At 40.0% G+C, this 20,520-nt stretch overlaps 2 pseudogenes; both read left to right on the forward strand.

Moving 5' to 3' along the window:
• Positions 1 to 20,520, forward strand: part of LOC109091230 — a 132,114-nt pseudogene that overhangs the window by 89,494 nt on the left and 22,100 nt on the right.
• The window catches only part of LOC122145541, a 67,752-nt pseudogene that overhangs the window by 4,649 nt on the left and 42,583 nt on the right, over positions 1 to 20,520 (forward strand).

A 20,520-nucleotide genomic window follows, 5' to 3' on the forward strand; every position in this document is an offset into this window, starting at 1 on the left:
TTAAACTAGAGAAACAGCTTAGCTTATGTAAGTCAAATAATTGTACCTACAACGCAATGAAAAAAAAAAAAATCTTAGAAATCAAAAATACTTTTTTTCTAGAAAATCCTTTTTTTGATTTCTTGGGAAATCTACAATGTTCGCTCCCGCAGTCCACGCGAAGGCACTTCTACTGTAGCTCCAAAAATTGATGGGGAGTGTATGATACTGATGACAGTGTTATGCCACTTTTCCACTGTGTGGCATGGCTCGGCAGTTTGCGTTTCCACTGTAGTTTAGTATCGCTTTAGAGTGGGAAGGATTATTCAAGTCATTATAGTTGCGCTGCCTCTACTGCCGTAACTTGTGAAAAACATTTTCTTTCAGTGTCGCCCTATCAAGCTCTCACCAGATCTGCTCCTCTGCTGTCAATGAGAGGAATGTCTGTACTTCCTCAACAGACAACAAAACAGCCATTTTATCATTTCTAAAAAAGGTGCGCTCGTTCAAAACAGTTGCGTCTGATCCTTCACTGGCTATGCGGATTTAAATCTAGCAGTTCTGTTGTGTTTGTGTCACAAGTTCAGTGAGGGGTAGTGACATTTCTTTCGGCCAATCAGTGATCAAGCAGAGGTTTACACGTCCCACAGTTTGGTACCTGGTTATGTTTGGTGCGTACCATGCAGTGGAAAAGCCCCATTAGAAAAACTTCCGCTCTACCCTATCTCTGGATGCTCCATCCGAGGTTATGTTGTCTTGGAGTCTGCTCTGTATTTTCACAGGCACATGCTTGAGTCGATTATTATCATTTTACTAGGATGACTCTCCTAATAGAGACGTTCAGGCTTAAAGAAAATGCTTGCGATTCCATGTCAGTTCATGGCCTTCAAGTAATTCATCATCATGTGCATCAATCTTCTTATTGGATATCATGGCACTTATTAAATATAGACTCGTTAAATTTGCTAGTGCCAGATATCATGGCCAATCTGACATAGTAGACTGTTATATTAAGCTAATGCTGACATTAAAAAATTACACTATCTCTACTTGTCGCCATGTCTATGACCACTAAGTCAAACTACAAGAAGATATCTTCCTTAAAAAACTAGCCAGCAAAATAAAAGTAATCAGGAAGCCAAAGAACATTACAGTGGGAACCAGCGTCAGCAGAATGAAGCAAGCGGATCTGTGTGCTGACCGAGCCCCGATATGGGTGGCTGGATAGTGGGGCGGGACCACCTTGAGCACAAGAGCACAAAGAGTTTCCTCCACCATGTCTAAGCGCCCATTTAGGTTTTTTTTTGGATAGCACAGCACTGTGGCACCTTGCAGCCATGCCGAAGGGCCGGTTTTCTCATCGGGGAGAACCCCTTGGTCGTGCCAGCCACCACTGCTAGCAGGTATCATAGTACAGGGGCGGGGCCAGGCCAAAAGTATCACGTGCGACGCAGCTCGCCCGTCAGACCCAGCAAGCTTTTGAAACTGATTGACACAGTGACGATGACCTGCCCATTCTCTCACTCTCTCTCGAACTCGATCCGAGCATGCAGAAGACGTGCGTTGCAATGTGCACGTCCAAATCCCACACCACACCCAAGATAAGTGCGTGTGGCCGGATAAGCAAGTGTGACTGCAGAGAAAGGCGCTCGCCAGGAGACCACTGTGACATGAGATGAACTGCTCCTAGGTGGCAGCGGCTGACGCACATCGATCTCCCGAGGAACTCTGAGGAGCAGACGGGGCCACCGTATAATGAGGTGTACACTGCGCTTTCCCAGAGAGCGGCTGGCCATCCCATCAGAAGATACCTGCTACCCGAGGCGTCAGGGACATCGTTGTAGCACGAAGGACTATCAATTGAGGAATGCAAATACTTGTAGAACATCGCCTTCTACTAGATATTCCTTTGGCCTGGCGAGCACTACTCTGACTCTTAATTCTGCGGAGAGTATCGAGAAGTGATGCTCCATCAATGAGGAGCTTGAAACCACAGTAGGTTGGGGACTGCCTCCGCCCCAGCCGCCCCTGCTACACCCTCAACCTCACTTGCCGAGCAAAGAAGCAGGCTAACATGTGCCTCCTCACTCAGAGAAATTGTTCATCCCAAGAGCTCCCGTATATCTAACTTCTCATAGTCAGATGAAATACTTCATTTAACTTCTCATATAACTGCAGTCAAACAATCAGACAGGGACAACACTAGTATGTGGTGTGATATGATTCATAAGTAAAAACGAGAAGATATGTAATGCATGCATTGCCTCGGAACTCGCCGCCTTGCGAGCCACTCGGTTGTATAAAAAACTATCAAATACTCATCAGGCGAAAGATAGCCTGCAGCAGACAAGCTCTCACTCAGAGGGGAAGCAAAAGACATGAAACCGCGGGCTTCATGCAACCCCAAGAAAGAGCCCTAGCACTCTAGGGAAATGTGGGATGGAGGATAGGAAGAGAGCACCATCTCCAACCTGCCCCACCAGATCATGTGCCAATACCCTGCCGATCTTCAATCGCCTGCTGTCGCCCAATCAGCAGCCAAGCGGCCGACATGGAACCCCACAAGATCACAGGACACGGACATACTCATCGGTGGTCAGTGCCCGGGCTTCTCGATCGTTTCACAGGACAGCAGCCCTTGCGAGCATTTGGCGCAGTGGCACAAAAAGCCACCAATCAGGCCCCAGAGAGATGATCCTGCGCAAGCCCTCCGCTCCCCAGTAATGCTGCTCATTATAATCGTTCAACATAATATCCTTGTGCAACTGTGGTGAGCTCTCATCGACGCCCTCCCACATCAACTACTCCTCCTCGGAGGAAGAAGACAGGATGCAGAGACATCAAGACCATCTCCCTGGGGGAAGAAACCGCGGCACGGGCTTATCAATCCCAGAGAGCAGGCGCTAGCCCCGATCATATGTGAACCCCAGATCATATGTGAGCTCCGGCGCCCCCTCGGCGCAAAGCGTGGCAGGGCACTGCTAGGAGACGCTGATGGACGCTGCCTGCCACATGGCAGCCGAGTTGTTTCGCTCTCCAGCTTGTTTTAGTGCATTTGCCTTGAGTTTTTTCTCTCCTGGTTTTTTTTGTTTTTCTATACTTCAATTAGTTTCACCATATATGAACTGCTGAACATTTGGAAGAACACACCACAAAAGTCTCCCCTACCAGCGTTTTTGATTATTCGGATGTTTTGCTGAATCGTTGTAGTCGGCGGAGCAGACAGCGGCGCTGATCAAAGCTTTCTGGATGCGCAGACGATGGGGGGAAGCGAGCCGGTGCACCTCGTTCCAGCTCAGGAAGCGAGCGGATTTCGAACGCACGTTGCCCTAGCATCCATCGGCCAAATCCTCCACTCCTTTACCCAACAAAAAGACGTACAAACTTCTTCTCTGCTCTACATCAATGAAAGGTGGTGTACCAGATGTAACTGTGTTAAAGAAGATGTGGCTGTTCAGATCTAGAAGCGCTCTTTATTACCTGCAACCGTTTCTATTACGCCGTGGGAGCTTCACTCGTTCATTCTTGTGAGTTTTGTACATTTCCTCTGCAAGTGCACGTAAGCTTTACATGAAACTCGCTGATCAGATCACAGAGACAGAATAACAACACCCGCGACTCTTTTTAATCATTTCGGGGACTTTAATTAAAGCAAATCTTTCCCGTGAACTGCCAAAACAACACACACAGCATGTTACATGTCCCACCAGAGACAGTAATTATACAGATCACAAAAAATCTTACAAAGCAATAAAGATGCATCTCACTCTGTTCCACGCCGACAGCTTTGGGGCTCTCTTGCATCAACTCCTGCCGGGTTCATCTGAGACCAACCTACTAGGACAAAAAACTTAAATCTGCTAAACCTGTAGTAAAGACTGTAAAGCAGATGAACCAACAAAAAACAGAGTGTGCTTTAAAAAGCCTGTTTCGACCTCACTGATTGGAGTGTTTTGAAGCTGCTACCTACCGATCTGGACGAACTCACAGAGACAGTAACATCCACCTGTATCTTTGTTTTCACCAGGTGGAACGTTTAAGAACGTGACACACAAGTCTTGGTGTGCTTGTATTTTACGGAAATCCTGTAGAATTCAACAAATCTGATGACGACTTCGACATTCCTGAAGTGTTTCCACTTTTGTTTCCCATATGCATCAGACATTTAGTCAGCGGTCTGTGGGCATGACGTCTGAGGCTGAGACTACACACACTGTTAACAACTCCTGCAAGCCCCCTCTCCCCCAACTCCCCAACTTCAAATCAGTGAGTATGATGTAAAGGCACCAGGCCCAGATGGTGTTACACCAGCCTGTCTGAAAACCTGTGCTGACCAGCTGGCCCCCATCTTTTCACAGATTTTCAACAGATCGCTGGAGTTGTGTGAAGTGCCCTCCTGCTTCATATGCTCCACCATCATCCCCGTTGCAAAGAAACCTCAAGATAACAGGGATTAACGACTACAGACCTGTGGCTCTAATGTCTGTCATCATCATGAAGTCATTTGAAAAACTGGTTCCAGGCTTATCTAAAGGAAATCACTAGACCCTTAACTGGACCCCCTGCACAGTTTGCATACCGAGCAAACTGGTCGGTGGATGATGCAATCAACATGGGATTGCACTTCATCCTGCAACATCTGGACCAAACAGGGACTTATGTGAACGATCCTGTTTGTGGACTTTAGTTCGGCTTCAATCATCCCAAGTAGCCCTCCAGACCAAACTGACCCAGCTCTCTGTTCCTAGCTTTATCTGTCGGTGGATCACCAGCTTTCTGAAACAGATAGGCAACAGCTAGTGAGACTGGGGAAATTCATGACAGCTGCTCCACCAACACTGGTGCCCCTCAGGGATGTGTTCTCTCCCCACTGCTCTTCTCCCTGTACACCAATGACTGCACCTCCAAAGACCCCTCTGTCATCAGCTCCTGAAGTTTTATGAAAGTGAAAGTGACCCGTGACATACAGCCAATTATGGGCTGACCCATACTCAGAATTCAACTGCTCTGCATTTAAACCGCATCCCCTTCTGTGTTCAAGTGCACCCCCGCCGCCAACACACATGCAGCCATTTATGCTGCGGCGCCCGGGGAGCAGTTGGGGGTTTCGGTGCCTTGCCTCAAGGGCACCTCAGTCGTGGTATTGCCGGCCCAATACTCGAACCCACAACCTTAGGGAGTTAGGAGTCAAACGCTCTAACCACTAGACCATGACTTGCCCAGACGAGACTACAGTCATTGGTCTCATCCAGGACGGTGACACAGTCTGCTTTACAGACAAGAGATTGAGCAGCTGGCTGTCTGGTGCAGTCTTTAACAACCTGGAGCTGAACACACTCAAAACAGTGGAGATGATAGTGGACTTCAGGAGAAACCCACCGTGCACTCCTCCCACTCACCATCATGAACAGCACTGTAATGACAGTGGAGTTATTCAGGTTCCTGGGCACCACCATCTCTCAGGACCTGAAGTGGGACAATCACATTGACTCCATTGTTAAAAAAGGCTCCCCAACAAAGGTTGTACGTTCCTTCGCCAGCTGAGGAAGTTTAACCTGCCACAGGAGCTGCTGAAAACAGTTCTACTCAGCCATTATTGAGTCTGTCCTGTGCACTTCAATAACTGTCTGGTTTGGTTTAACTACAAAATCAGACATCAGAAGACTACAGAGAACGGTTCGGACTGCTGAAAGGATTATTGATGCTCCCCTGCCCACCCTCCAAGAACTGTATACATCCAGAGTGAGGAAAAGGGCTCAGAAAATCATTCTGGATCCCTCTCATCCAAGTTACCCCCTTTTTGAACTTCTGCCCATCTGGCGGTTACTTCCGTAGAGCCAGCAGCAAATACCAGGGACAGTCAGGCACAAGAACAGTTTCTTCCCCAGGCACCAATCTACCTCATGAACAGTTAAATTTTCCCCACTTATGCAATAAAAATGTGCCAATATCCTTATTTGTATTTGTTACCACCTCCATCCTAGTACATCCCTGCATCTTACTCTATTCTATTCCAATGTCATCTATAGCACAACTGTTCAATACAATTTTTTGTTTTTTCGATTTATTTTCAATATTTGTCTATTTATATTTACAAGGTGTTCACCTTTATTCGTTCAGTGACAGTTCGTGGCCAAAACAGTTTTGAGAATTACACATAAATATTGGAATTTGGAAAAGTTGCTGCATTAAGTTTTTATAATAGCAATTTAGCATATACTCCATGAATGTTATGAAGAGTGATCAGATGAATTGCATAGTCCTTCTTTGCCATGAAAATTAAATTAATCCAAAAAAACCTTTCCACTGCATTTTCATTGCTGTCATTAAAGGACCTGCTGAGATCATTTCAGTCATCCTCTTGGTTAACTAAGGGTGAGAATGTTGGCGAGCACAAGGCTGGAGATCATTATGTCAGGCTGATTGGGTTAGAATGCGCACGCCTTGACATGTTAAAAGGAGGGTGATGCTTGAAATCATTGTTCTTCCATTGTTAACCATGGTGACCTGCAAAGAAACGCGTGCAGCCATCATTGCGTTGCCATAAAAATGGCTTCACAGGCAAGGATATTGTGGCTACTAAGATTGCAACCTAAATCAACAATTTATAGGTTCAACAAGAACTTCAAGGAAAGAGAGCACCTTCAATTCTTGTAAAGAAGGAGAGTAAGACTTCAGGGCGTCCCAAGAAAGTCCAGCAAGCGCCAGGAATCGTCTCCTAAAGAGGGATTCAGCTCGCGGGATCGAGATGCCACCAGTGCCAGAGCTTGCTCAGGAATGCTCGGGCAGCAGGCAGGTGTGCAGCGCATCTGCAAGCACAGTGAAGGCCCCGAGACTTTTGGAAGATGGCCTGGTGTCACAAGAAGGCGCAGCAAAGAAGCCAGCTTCTCTAAAAAAAAAACACCATCCAGGAGACAGATTGATCTTCTGCAGAAAGTATAATAGTGAACTGGACTGCTGAGGACTGCGGGCAAAGTCATATTCTCAGATTGAATGCACCCTTTCGATTGTTTGCGGAGCATCTGGAAGAAAGGCCTGTCCGCGAGAAAGAAAAAGGTGAGCGCTACCATCAGTCCTGTAGTCCTGCCAACAGTAAAGCATCCTGAACAACATTCATGTGCTCGGGATTGCCTCTCATCCAAAGAAATGTGGGGCCTCACTCACAAGTTCATGCTTAAAAAACACAGCCTTATGAATAAGAGAAGTGGTGCAAAACACCCTCCAGCCCAGACCTTCTTCCAACAACCCAATCCCTCAACAACAGTTTGGTGAAGAAAAGCCACCAATGCCATTTTTCCAGCCACGATGCAGCCACAGTGCTTCATAAGGCAAAAGTGAGAACTTCTAAGTGGCTCGGGGGACCAAGAATGCTTGAAATTTTAGACACAGCCTAGTACCTAGAAACTCCCCAGATCTTAATCCCATTGAGAACTTAGTGCGTCAATCCTCCACAAGAGCGCGGGTGGACAAATAAAAACCCACTAATTCTGACAAACTCCAAGAAGTTATTATGAAAGAATGGGTTGATTATCAGTCAAGATTTGGCCGAAGTTGATTTGGAAGCATGCCCAGTCCAGTTGCAACGGAGGGTCCGCAAAAATGATAGAGAGCCCAACACTGCAAATACTGACTCTTTGCCCATAAATGTCAGCACATAATTGTCGATTAAAAGCCTTTCCCAGAAACGTATCGAAGAAATGCTTGTAATTTGTAATTAGCATTCCACGATACATCACAGACACAACTGAAACAAAAGATATAAAAGCAGTGTTAGACCAGCAAACTTTTTTGAAAACTAATATTTATGTAATTCTCAAGGCTTTAGAGCCAGCGACTGTATTTTATTTTGTTGTTTATTTTTGGCTGCCTGTGTGTTGTTGTTGTATCTCTGTGTACTGGAAGCTTATGTCACTAAAACAAATTCCTTGTATGCATAAGCATTCTTGCCGGAAATAAATGCTCTTTCTGATTTTTGATTTCTGATTCACAGAATGCTCCTTTCTCAAAGACAGCCATCCGAGAGCCAAGAAGCCATATGTAGTAACAAGCGCTCTCAATGTGGGTGCATTCAGCTCCCTCGAAGCTGACTCTGCGTGCTTCCGCTCCCAAGCAGACCAACACACAAACTGTGTGTGTCTCCACCCAAAATATAAGCTCCTTGGGCAGGGAGGAACACACAGCCTAAGCACTGACCTGCTCTCTACTTCCAAATGCTTCTTCTTGACTGAAGCTTTGACATAATGGAGCTTTAGAGGATGGACACACAACACTCAATAAGACTCACACCACAAATAGTGACCCCTGACACACACAGATAGCGCTTGCTGAATGACAGAAAAGCTGATGCAGGTTCCACCGCACGTGTTTTTAAGTGTCCCTGGTCATTCACGTCACACCCCGCCACGTTGGCGTTCCCATAAGCGTTTTTTAGCGCCAGCTCCGAGTTCCTGAAGGGCGATACTAAACTCCACACTACCTCGACTACTCTTTGCCATGTCTATGGCCACTAAGGCAAAAATACAAACAGAATTTTTCTTTAAAAACACTAGCCAGCCAAATAACAGTAATATGAGCAAAAAGAACTATTATTATCTACAGATTCCGCATGAAAAACTTGAACCTGTTTCAAAATCTTTCACCCTCACACAGAATTCCCAATGATGTGGATCCCTAATAAAATGACTGAAAAATTCACACAATAGAACAATTGTCAATGTGACTGCACCTTAATATTTGTAGTATAAATTAATAATTCACTTAAAATTCATCCTCTCTCTCTCCCAAGTATGCCGTTGACTGTAAAGGTTCCTGGTGATCCTGTTAGTGTCTCATGTGGGATCCACAGTGATTCTTCCCTGCTGGATCTCTCTCCTCCTGAGAAGCGCTGCTGAAAGTTTTTTTTGCTCTGGGAGATCCGCTGCGAGGAGGTACCGTCACAATCAGTTCAGCAACCCTGTTCTCCTCTATAATCATGGGAAGATCCAGGACGTCCAGGAGGAATCATACAGGAACCGAAGCTCTTTGACTCCCAGCGGTCCAAGATCAGTCTGGTGGAAGACTGAAGGATGGAGATGTCTCTCTACATGCTGGAGAGGAACCTCAGAGTACAAGATGATGGTTCATTTCTCACTTGTTATGTGAGTGGAGAGAAAATTCATATAGCAGTGAAGAGGTGGTTCTCAAAATCACTGGTGAGCAAGCATCTACACCTCATTAAAGCCATAGTCAAACACAGTCAAAATCATTAACATTACTCACCTGCATAATGACGAGGACTAAGATTGAAGGACACTCAGAAACAATAATCCTCTGGGGACCCCGACCTGGCTTACAAAACTGTGCAAAACACCAACAAAACCTCAGGACAAAACATGCTCAAAAAACAGCCATTTAAACAAAATGCAAATTCTGTTTATGGAAAGATAGAATAGATATTAATTATATATATATACTTTTTAAACTGTTATTTCAATCCCAATCGCCCAGCTCTCTAATGGACATGTTGGAAGTGTTTCAAGACCCTGCAAAGACAAACAATCTTCAAGAAATCAGAACACAATTGAGTGATCTAAGACAATTATACTTATGTAGGCCCTAGTTTTTGTGTCTGTGAGAACATCTGAAGATCTGCCCTCTCTCCTCACATCAGCTTTAGGCTCTGCTCCTGTGCCTCCTCTCCGAAGCCCTCTAAGATGATGGGCGCGTGATGAACATACAGCTGCCAGGTTCAAGCGCGCTGGCTATCCAAAGCCCAGTATCGCAGTGTGGACTCAGATGAAGAGGAAGCGAGCTCTCCGTCCTGGAGGAACATACTCACAGTCGTGAGAGCCAGATGAGATGTCTGTATGTTCTACAGCTGGACAGCCCGTCTCTCTCTCAGACGCTCCAACAGGTCTCCTGTTCAGTCTCTCTCAGAATTGGGAGAAGTAAAAAAGAAGTGAGACTGAAAATACAGAGGCATCGTATATTCGGTTTTAGAGAACATGGATATATAGTAGATAACCTGCAAACAAAGTGAATCAAGGATTTGCATTGAATGCCTAGGCCTGTGCTTATTTCCATAATTTTTTTTTTTTTCTGTGACCTTAACTGAAGGTTTTCCGTCTTTAAGTTTTTATTTTCACCAAATATGAATTGATCACTATAAATGCAATTTATTTAGCAATACATTACTTGAATGCATGTTTCTTTTTATTCTAGCCCTCCACCACTGAAATTATTTTTCTTCTAATGTCAGTCCAGTCTCTCTTATGCCCACTTACCATCCAATACAATAAAATCTCAAAACAAATCCATAAATTGTGTTCTCAGTAGCACTATCGTTTCAGAAGAAAATGGGGTTTCGCAACAGCATCTTTAATGAAGCAAAAAGTTTCAAAAATATTTAATTTAATTAGGCAAAGCGCAAGGCAAGTTTATTGATATAGCCACATTTCATACACAAGTGGTAATTCAGCTGCTTACATAAAGAAAGTAAATAATCATGTGTGCAATGAAAATAATAACAGAAAATAAAACCCCCCCCCGAACAAAACAAGCAATTACTTACTGTATTGATTTATATATTTTTGAAGTTGTTGGATTCGTCTGGTTCTCGATTCCTCAGGTCCATGGAAGGCTCTTTCCTCAATTTTCTCATCTGTGCTCTTCTGGGTTTCAGTTGGGTTCATCCTCTACAAATACAGAGAAAAGGAAAAACTAACAGGTACAATCTATTTGAACAATTGAAATGATTTATCTTCAGATGGTTTTATGTCTGTAGGATTTATGCTTAAGTGTTGATTTTTTTTTTCAGGGAAGAACCAGTCAAAGTAAAGTAAGTAAACTACATGTGCATCCCCATTTTTAACATCAAAAAATACATATGCAATATACTTTCTATTTTCCTCATATCCCATTGATGTAAGTCACTTTGTGGATAAAAGCTTCTGCCTAAATGATTATATGTAAATGTAAAGGAAATCAGCTTAACATCAGAATTTATTGTGGTTGTGATTAAGTGGAGTATTTGTGCTAAATAAATTGGTAATTAAACCCTCCAAATATGAAATTCTCTCATTTCAGTTTGTGAACGACGAGGAAACTATGGATGAGACTGGTCAAATAGAAGGGGATTTGAAGAAGTTTATCTGTGCAATACTTTTATAACGGCAGCTGTTGAAGTGAACCACTAAACGACAAATAAACACCATGGGGCATGTCTTCGCTTTGTTTTTTTTTTTTTTCCTAGCAGAAATCTTGCATTCACACAATGTGAATGTACACTACTTTATTTCTATTTCCCCCCCTTCATAACGCAATGCATTTCCAGTTCATACTAATAACTGTAGACACTCACACAATTCAGCTGTAGTTTTCTTCTACTAAAACCTTACATTATTTGTTTTTGATTTTTAGAAACAAAGCAGAGAACAAGAAATAACCAGGTATGACATATCTCACGTTATATATTTGTAAGCTTGTCATTCCATTCTTTAATCTCCTCACTTTGCCTCTTTGAATACATTAAAAAAAACAACCACACAAAAAATGCATAAAATCTCTTATTTTTGCTTAGAGTTTAAAGTCGAAATGTTCTGAAATTTACTGAATCTTTACTGAATAAATACCTGATACCATAATAAACTGTTTCATTTATAAGCTAAAATGTGATGGTTTGACCTAATATGCGCATCAAGAGTATCAGCAAACCATTGAATTTAATTTTTATTTTGAAGAAGATTCAACTGAGAATCAGACATTTGTCATATCTGTATGATGTTTTTTGAAAGTCTGACACTCCTAAAGAAATTTCTATTTTTATGCCGTGTTCCGCCCACACAAAAGCCTAGATGAACATTCGTCGCCAGCAGTGTGCTGCTTGTATCAGCCAACCCCCCCCCCCCACCTGAAAACAAGTTTCTGGCTTGACAGGAATGGACCCATGGCAGTGCCTTAAAACACCCCCCTGCGCTGGCGTGACAGGAACATGGACCTTGACCCCTGACTGAGCCTAAGTTCACACACCTCTGGAAACCCAGCTGACCCGCAAATGCAAGTTAACATTAAATCGCCTTTCTGCCTGAAAGCTTCTAAATTTCTTGTGGTTTAGAGTTTGGAGATTTCGTTTAAGCAGCTTAAGAATGGCACCTCTTCCATTGCGTGTTTTCTCTTGTTTTAGGACTGTGAGGAGGGAACTCAGACAGAAAAAGAAATGAGAAAAGAAGGTATTGGAAGACGTTTTAGTTCTTTGCTATACTTACATTACAGGAACGGTAAGCTGCTGACGTGACCCACTCAATTCACTAATACTAATTTGCACTTTTAATTATTAAAGGTTTTCTCAATTGCTAACCTTACTCATACCTGAGACATTTTTAAACCATTTCTATCATTCAGAAAGCACAAGCACACCATATAATCACCGTCAAGGTGCCACAATGTGGACTCAAATCATAATCAGATGTTTTTGACTTGTACTGTATATTTATACCAAACCAAAAATTATTATTTTACAAATAGAAATATGTTTTATTTTCCATTTGCTTTTAACAGTATAACAGAACATGATGTGAACATAATTATACAGCTTCCAATATGTGGAATTAATGCATAAAATGTTTATGAAATTACTAATTACAGCTGTAGTTTTTCTTTCTCTAAAATCTCAAATTATTTATCATTTTAGTTGTGGAAGATGTAAATATAGAAGAACTGAGGAAACATGCAGGTATCATCTCAGTTATATATATTTCATAAATTTTGAATTATACAGTATTACACATGAGTTTAAGAGAATTCTTAAATGTTGCTTTATTATTTTTCCTCACAGTTGAGATCACTATTACCGTGAGATTATACATCCAGATCTGATGGTCACTAAGGACTGTAAAAAAAACATGAGGGATCAACCAGAATATCATCACATTGGAGATGAATTTCCATTTCAATTATGTGCTTTTGGAGCCCAAAGTTTCTCTCCTCTGGTCGTCACTATTGGGAGGTAGAGCTGGTACAAATGAATACACCTCCCAAAAACTTCTGGATAATTGGTGTGGTGAAAGATGGAAACAGTCTTATAAATAAGAGATCTGCTTTAACTCCATCAGCTGGTTCCTGGTTCTTGTGTTCAGACGGTCCGTATGGCTTTTACCACCCAACACTGATCCATGTTAGATTCTCTCTGAAAAACTCCGAGACCTGAACGACTGGGAGTTCTGTTCGATTTGATGACGGTCAGCTTTCATTTTTACAACGTCACAGAGAGAAAACATCTCCTGACCATCAGCAGCAGATTCTCTGGATCAGTCGTTCCTCTGTTCAATCCTGGTGGTTCGGAGTTGGATTACAATCCTGGATTGTCCCGAAAACCTGAAGAATCAGCTGAATCCACGTCAGCCTTTACTGAGTAATAACTCAGACTCTGGACTGACCAATGAAAGTTAAATCAGAAGGACTAATATGAACAAAAAAGTAAATATCTACTCTCACATCTACAAACTATTAAAATGTATAAAAGTGTACAAACAGAGGATGACCCTAACAACATCATTGTCATGGGTTTGATTCCCAGAGATCATGAACACTGATAAAATGTACAGCTTGAATACAGCAGCATCAATTCAACCAATCAGATCATGTCATCCAAATACGATAACATTACATGACAACCAGGTTTGAAATTAACACCCGCCCCCAATGCAGTAAAAAAAGCAGATGTGGCGGGTAATGTTGTCAAATCACTTGCCAATTTGGTGGGTTACTTTTCTTCACTTACTAAATTTTTGGGGAAGTCAATGTAAGCCAAATCTGTGCAGATTCAGCACAAATACTGAACTCGTTAGTCATCATGATATATTAAATACAGCCTAATTGCGCAGCATACCTAGCTAACTTGAAAACACCCCTTGCAACAGATTATGGTGCGCTGGTTTCCTTTGCATTGAAGCAATAGCGAAGACTCGAAAAAATGACTAAAGACTCAGACACTCTGTTGATTTTCTAGAATTTTAAATGTAGTTATATCACATTTAAAGCCATAAAAGTATTAAATGGTACAATAAAGTCTTAATTATGATTTCAAGAGGTCTTAAATTTGGATCAACAAGAAGCTAATGCTAATTCATATAAAAATTCAAAACAATTAAGCTATTAATGGTTACTCCATCCCAACATGAAAATGTTGTCATTATATTTTGGATGAAAACCTGGAGGCCTGTGACTGTCCCATAGACTGCCAAATAATATAACAGTGTCAAGGTCCAGGAAAGGTAGTGAAAGGTCTAGTCAGATACTCCATCTGCCATCAGTGATTCAACCCGTAACATTATGAAGAGAAGAGAATACTATATGTACAGAAAGAAACAAAAATAACGTATTTATTTGGCAGTCCTAATGGAACAGTCACAGGCCTCCAGGTTTTCATCCAAAATATCTTAAATAGTGTTCTGAAGATGAACGGAGATTTTATGGGTTTGGAACAACATGTGGGTCAGTGATTAATGACAAAATTTTCACTTTGCTGTGGAGTAACCCTTTAAGATATATTTATATGTTATTAAATTAATATAATAATTAGGAATGTGACAATTAACTGCGAGCCGGTTGAAAATAGATTCAAATATGTGACGATTCAAATCGGTTGAGATTCTAAACAAATCACGATTCATTTAGGGGCAGGGGTTTAAATGAATGTATGTCTGAGGGGAACTTACTGTCTTCAGAAAAGTTTAGATTATATTTTTTATTATCATCGTGCCTCTGTATAATGCATATTAAAGTTCATAAGTGCAGCGCTGCTTTGTTTACAGCGGTAACCAAGGAAACGCTTTAAGGGCCACCTGCTGCAGCATGGACATTGGCTGCTTTGAGCCATTGCTGCGATATGTTTGCTTCCGCCATGTGTTTGTGAGGGAAAGAGACGGCCTTAAAAATAAATGGAAGTAAACGGGGAGCGGCAGTTTTTTTCTGGTCAAAAACTTGATAAAGTTTACCTTTTATCAACGGATTTCAGAGATTTGTGATCTACATGCAGTTTAAAAATAACTTTGCCTCCAGTTATTTAGTTAGGTTTGGAAAATTATTAATTTTCGTAAGAAATTGTGAAAAGCTCACACTTTTTTTTCACACATTTTGTTGATTTTTTTCGGTTTACAATTCTAATGTTAATGAGTTTAATTGTGACATATACATGTAATGTAATATAAATGTACGAAATTATACAATCTAATTTAGATTAAAACTGCTCATGTTGCGTGTATGCAGCATCTTTGTTTGGATCATGATTAAAATGCAGTGGTTGCCTCTGGTTTTAAACGGAAAGAGCACAGCTTATTTTGTTTATATGAAGAGATTTATTTTATTTGTGATGCTCATTTATTTGATATTAAAGATTAAAGACATATTAAAGATTACATGTAACTGTGAACAGGCGACATGACCCAGCTTTTTACCTAGAGAGGCACGTGTAGCTACAGCGATCTGTGACCACACATTAAAGAGCCACAAAACAGAATGTATTGTTTGAATTTTGTTAGAAAATTAACAGAATTTGAAAAGAGAGGCTGTCTCAAATCAAATGTAACAAAACACAAAGCTTACCGCCAGAGGTGTAGCAAAAGGGCAGGCAGTTCCCAGGGGCCCCGCATTTTGAGGGGGCCCCTGAGGGCTGATCATTTAAATAATCAGAAAGGTTAATATTAATGGAGTGTCTATTTACAAGAAGTGCAAATAACCCACCCACCTTGCTGGCAGAGGCTACTTACAGAAAACCCATCTACCAATGTGTGGTTGGAATAGACAAAATTAAAAAAGATGCAGATATACAACAGAAACAGTGAAGTAAGACTTAAGGCACGACACAAGTTTGAATCCACCTTTTGCCAAACTGGTTCTTCTCTCTTTTCCCATCACCATATCAAATCGTAAAGGTGTTTTGCTTTCAGTTAAAATGAAAGAAATAGTTAAAAAGTGACTCACAGGGGATTAAATAACAAAGAGTTTATTGGGTAGGGTTAGGGGTAGGTGTAGGGAAGTCTTTATTGTCCCAATAAAGTAGCATCCATTCAATATTTTAAATAAATATGATCATTTACACTCAATATGCAATTACTGCATGTTTTATAATGTACTGCAACACTGAGGTGCAAATATATGCCACTATTTGCATTAAGTTTAAATAGTATTTAACTACTATTTTACAATTACTGCAAAGAAAATACTGCTATTTTTACATAATGTAAATAGAATCTATCATTATTTGCACTTAGTGTAAATAGCAATATATCGCCAAGAAAGTGTTTTTTTTTGCTTAGTGTAAAATAGCATCTAATTGCCAATAATAAAATAAAGATTAATTTGGGATGCTATCCATATATTTCTACTGTATATATGGTTATAAATATGAAGATCTTGAAGATTGTTTTGTATCTTCTATTATAAAGATATTTTGTTAATTAAAAAAGCACTTCAACGTTGTAAAAAATAAACAATGTATGTTCCGTTAGATGTTTTTTTCTACTTTTTGTATATAGTACATTTTGTATATTTTGCCCACAGACTAAAGCAGGGGTAGCCAAGTACGGTCCTAAAGTTTAGCTCCAAACCTAAAAAGAAAGTCACCTGCGCCTGAAGCCCCAGTGATCCTGAAGACAGTGATTATCTTGTTCAGGTGTGTTTAGTTAGGCTAGAGCTGAACTCTGCAGGACAGACCTCTGGGACCGAACTTGCCTAACCCTGGACAAAAGACATAACGTTTGGATTTAAAGGCACGGTTACATTTACTGTTACTGGGCAAAATATCACAGGTGAAATCCAGTCATTCCATTAGCAAGATCCTTGTACCAACATGTCTTTTGTGTAACACTGTACTTTTATGGTTTATATTTTAGTTATTTTAATAAAAGACACAATGACCACTGAGCATTAATAATGATTCCATAAAACACGACACTTGGCACAAATAATGTAAAACTACAGCTGTATTTGTATTGGGTCCGTCACACAACATGCTGATAGGCAGCTTCTGAGTTCCCATTCCTCGTTAAATTTACTGAGCATTAATAAAAATAAAAAAAGCTAGATGATGCCACTGCAAGCCGCTCAACATGTGAACTACTCCAGCTACATCTTCTGCTATTATTAAATTATAATATACTATTATAAATCTTCTGCTACAGAATTAAACACATGGGTCTAAACTGGAAAACAGTAAATTAAAGGAAAAGTTCACCCAAAAAAATAAAATTTCTGTCATTAATTACTCACCCTCATGTCGTCCAAACCTTAAAAACCTTAAAAAAGACCTTCGTTCATCTTTGGATATTTGTGGTGAAATCCCAGAGCTTTCTGACCCTGCATAGACAGCAAGGGAACTATCACGCTCAGGGCACAGAAAGGCAGTAAGGACATCGACAAAAAAGAGTCCATGTGACGTCAGTAGTTCTGCCGTAATGTTATGAAGCTACGAGAATACTTTTTGTGCGCAAAGAAAACAAAAATAACAACTTTATTCAACAATTTCTTCTCTTCCGTGTCAGTCTTTCACCATGTCTGATGCCGCTGACATTACCGTCGACTTGATTACACACACACTGAGAGCTGAACCTGAGCTGGATGATGATATCACTGAATCAACGATGAACTGCCATTAAAAGGAACATTTACTGTTTCCTATTGTCCTGTTTTTAGAGCTGCTTTACAGCAAAATAGATTTTTGTTTGAATTATTGACACTATTGTCCTGCTTTTAATGCTGCGTTGACACAATCTGTGTTGTATAAAGTGCTATACAAATAAAGGTGACTTGACTTGATCTGTGAGATACCTCTCCAAAGCTGTTCAGCTGGTTGGTCTACACCTCGTTCAATGCGTTGATTTCTTGCTTTTCCTCTTCCTGGTCACGAGGACTGGTTTCCAGAGCCATCAGCTGATTGGCTGGATTTGATGCTGTCATGAAAATGCAAACATCTCAAAAAATCATTAACTGAAGACGGAAGTATCTGTTTCATGTGAACTAATGTGATATGTTTCAAGATAAAATCTCTCTCTCTCTCTCTCTCTCTATACAAACAAGAAATGAACTGAGAAATGTCATGATGCTTGTAACTTGTCATGTTCGTGGCTAATTAGGACAAAAACATTAAAGGGTTAGTAGAGTCTCAGAATCAAAACATTAACAGCTGAGTTATTGGTTATCAATGGTCTGAACGTTCCCTAACCTGGCTGCTCTCTCCACTTTCTGTGCATACAGAGTGTTGTGAATATCAACATAAATGTGACACATGCGTTTGTAAATAGTTCACTGAATAACATACTCTGACACTGACAGACACTCAAGTCTTGTCAAGGATTTTCTTTAATGTCACTATTTTGGCCTTTTGTTATTTCATTAGTATCTTTTCAAACTCTAAAGAGCTCCAAAAACGTCCCATTATGTCCATACTCTGTATATATATATATATATATATCGCATATTTCCAGGTTTTTTTCCCTCATGATATGTTGACAGGACAAAACGTACGTGTCACGTGTCGTGTCGAGATCTGTGGATTTTTCATTACATGTAATCGCCTCGCGCCTCATCACAGAGAACACACACTGCGAGTAGGCTATGTAGCGCAAATTTTATTAAACAAAATCACATCTAACAGAATCACACCCGACTGCCATTTTATTTATAGAAAGTGAAAGTAAAGGAGGAAAATCTCGAGCACCTTTAGATTCTGAAGGTTTTCCGTCTGTTGTATCGTTTATATTTGACGCTTTTATTGTGTTGAACGCGTAAAGGCTCAAATTCATTTAAATCAGATTGCTTTCATTTAACGGCGTCCCCAGTGAGTTTTTAATTTTATTCTTTTTATGTATTTATTTTTCTTTTGACACGACAGTCATGTCTCTCATGTGATTTATTCCGGAAGAATCTTCCTCAGAGTTTGTTTTATTGGAGTCTGTCTGTATTTTCACAGGAATGGTGTCGATTATTATCGTTTTACTGAATCTCCTCATAGAGACTTCAGGTAAGAACACCACAAACACGCTCGAATTATTACCATTTTATGGCTCGAATATTTAATTCAAATATTTATATTTATCGAGTGATTCATATATATATATACAGCACAGGTCAAAAGTTTGGAAACATTACTATTTTTAATGTTTTTGAAAGAAGTCTCTTCTGCTCATCAAGCCTGCATTTATTTGATCAAAAATACAGAAAAAAACAGTAATATTGTGAAATATTATTACAACTTAAAATAATAGTTTTCTATTTGAATATACTTTAAAAAAATAATTTATTCCTGTGATGCAAAGCTGAATTTTCAGCATCATTACTCCAGCCTTCAGTGTCACATGTAACATCCAGTCTATCACATGATCATTTAGAAATCATTCTAATATTCTGAGTGTTGGAAACAGTTCTGCTGTCTAATATATTTGATGAATAAAAGGTTAAAAAGAACTGCGTTTATTCAAAATAAAAAAAATTCTAATTATATATATTCTAATAATATATTTTCTTTACTATCACTTTTTATCAATTTAACACATCCTTGCTGAATAAAAGTATTGATTTTATTAAAAAAAAAAAAATTACTGACCCCAAATTATTGACCAATAGTGTATATTGTTATTACAAAATATTTATATTTTAAAAACATAGCTTCTTCTTCTTTTTTTTTTTTTTTTACTTTTTATTCATCAAAGTATCCTAAAAAAGTATCACATGTTCTGAAAAAATATTAAGCAGCAGAACTGTTTCCAACTTTGATAATGAATCATCATATTAGAATGATTTCTAAAGGAGCATGTGATAATGATCCTAAAAATTCAGCTTTGCATCACAGAAATAAATGATCATTTAAAGTATAATAAATTTAAAAACAATTATTTTAAATTGTAATAATATATCACAATATTACATTTTTTTTCCCTGTATTTTTGATCAAAAAAATAAATGCAGGCTTGATGAGCAGAAGAAACTTCTTTCAAAAACATTAAAAATAGTAATGTTTCCAAACTGTTGACCTGTACTGTATATATATATATATATATATCTATTTGTAATGTGCTTATGAAACGTGGATTAAATATTAACTTAACAAAAAACTATACAATCCCAAACAAACAATAAACACTACTAACACATACAAATAAATATAATTACATATATATGTTTCTGGGCCCCCTGAACGGAAAAACATGTTCTTTTTCTATAGTCAATTGTGTAGCGATGTATAAAGCACAATATGCACTTTCAGACCAAGCAGGTTTCTTTTCATCAACACGGTGAATCATCGGTTGAATGTGATGTCGGCTCCCTGAGATAACAGGGAAAGAGCTTCAGACTTTAGCTGACACTATGGAGCAACTCCTTTCCACCGAAAATGCTGAAGCCTGATTGAAAAACATCTTGTGTGCTGCACAGACCAATGGCATTTCAGCTTCCTGAAACATGTGGGGTCTATATAGACAAATCCGGCGAAACACGGAAGTAAAGCAGCGCTGCCATTACTGCGTGCCTTGCTGCTAAGGAAGTAGCAGAAGTAGCGTTAGTCCCGTAGGC

This window comes from Cyprinus carpio, chromosome A7 (assembly GCF_018340385.1).
Source record: "Cyprinus carpio isolate SPL01 chromosome A7, ASM1834038v1, whole genome shotgun sequence".
Taxonomy (NCBI): Eukaryota; Metazoa; Chordata; class Actinopteri; order Cypriniformes; family Cyprinidae; genus Cyprinus; species Cyprinus carpio.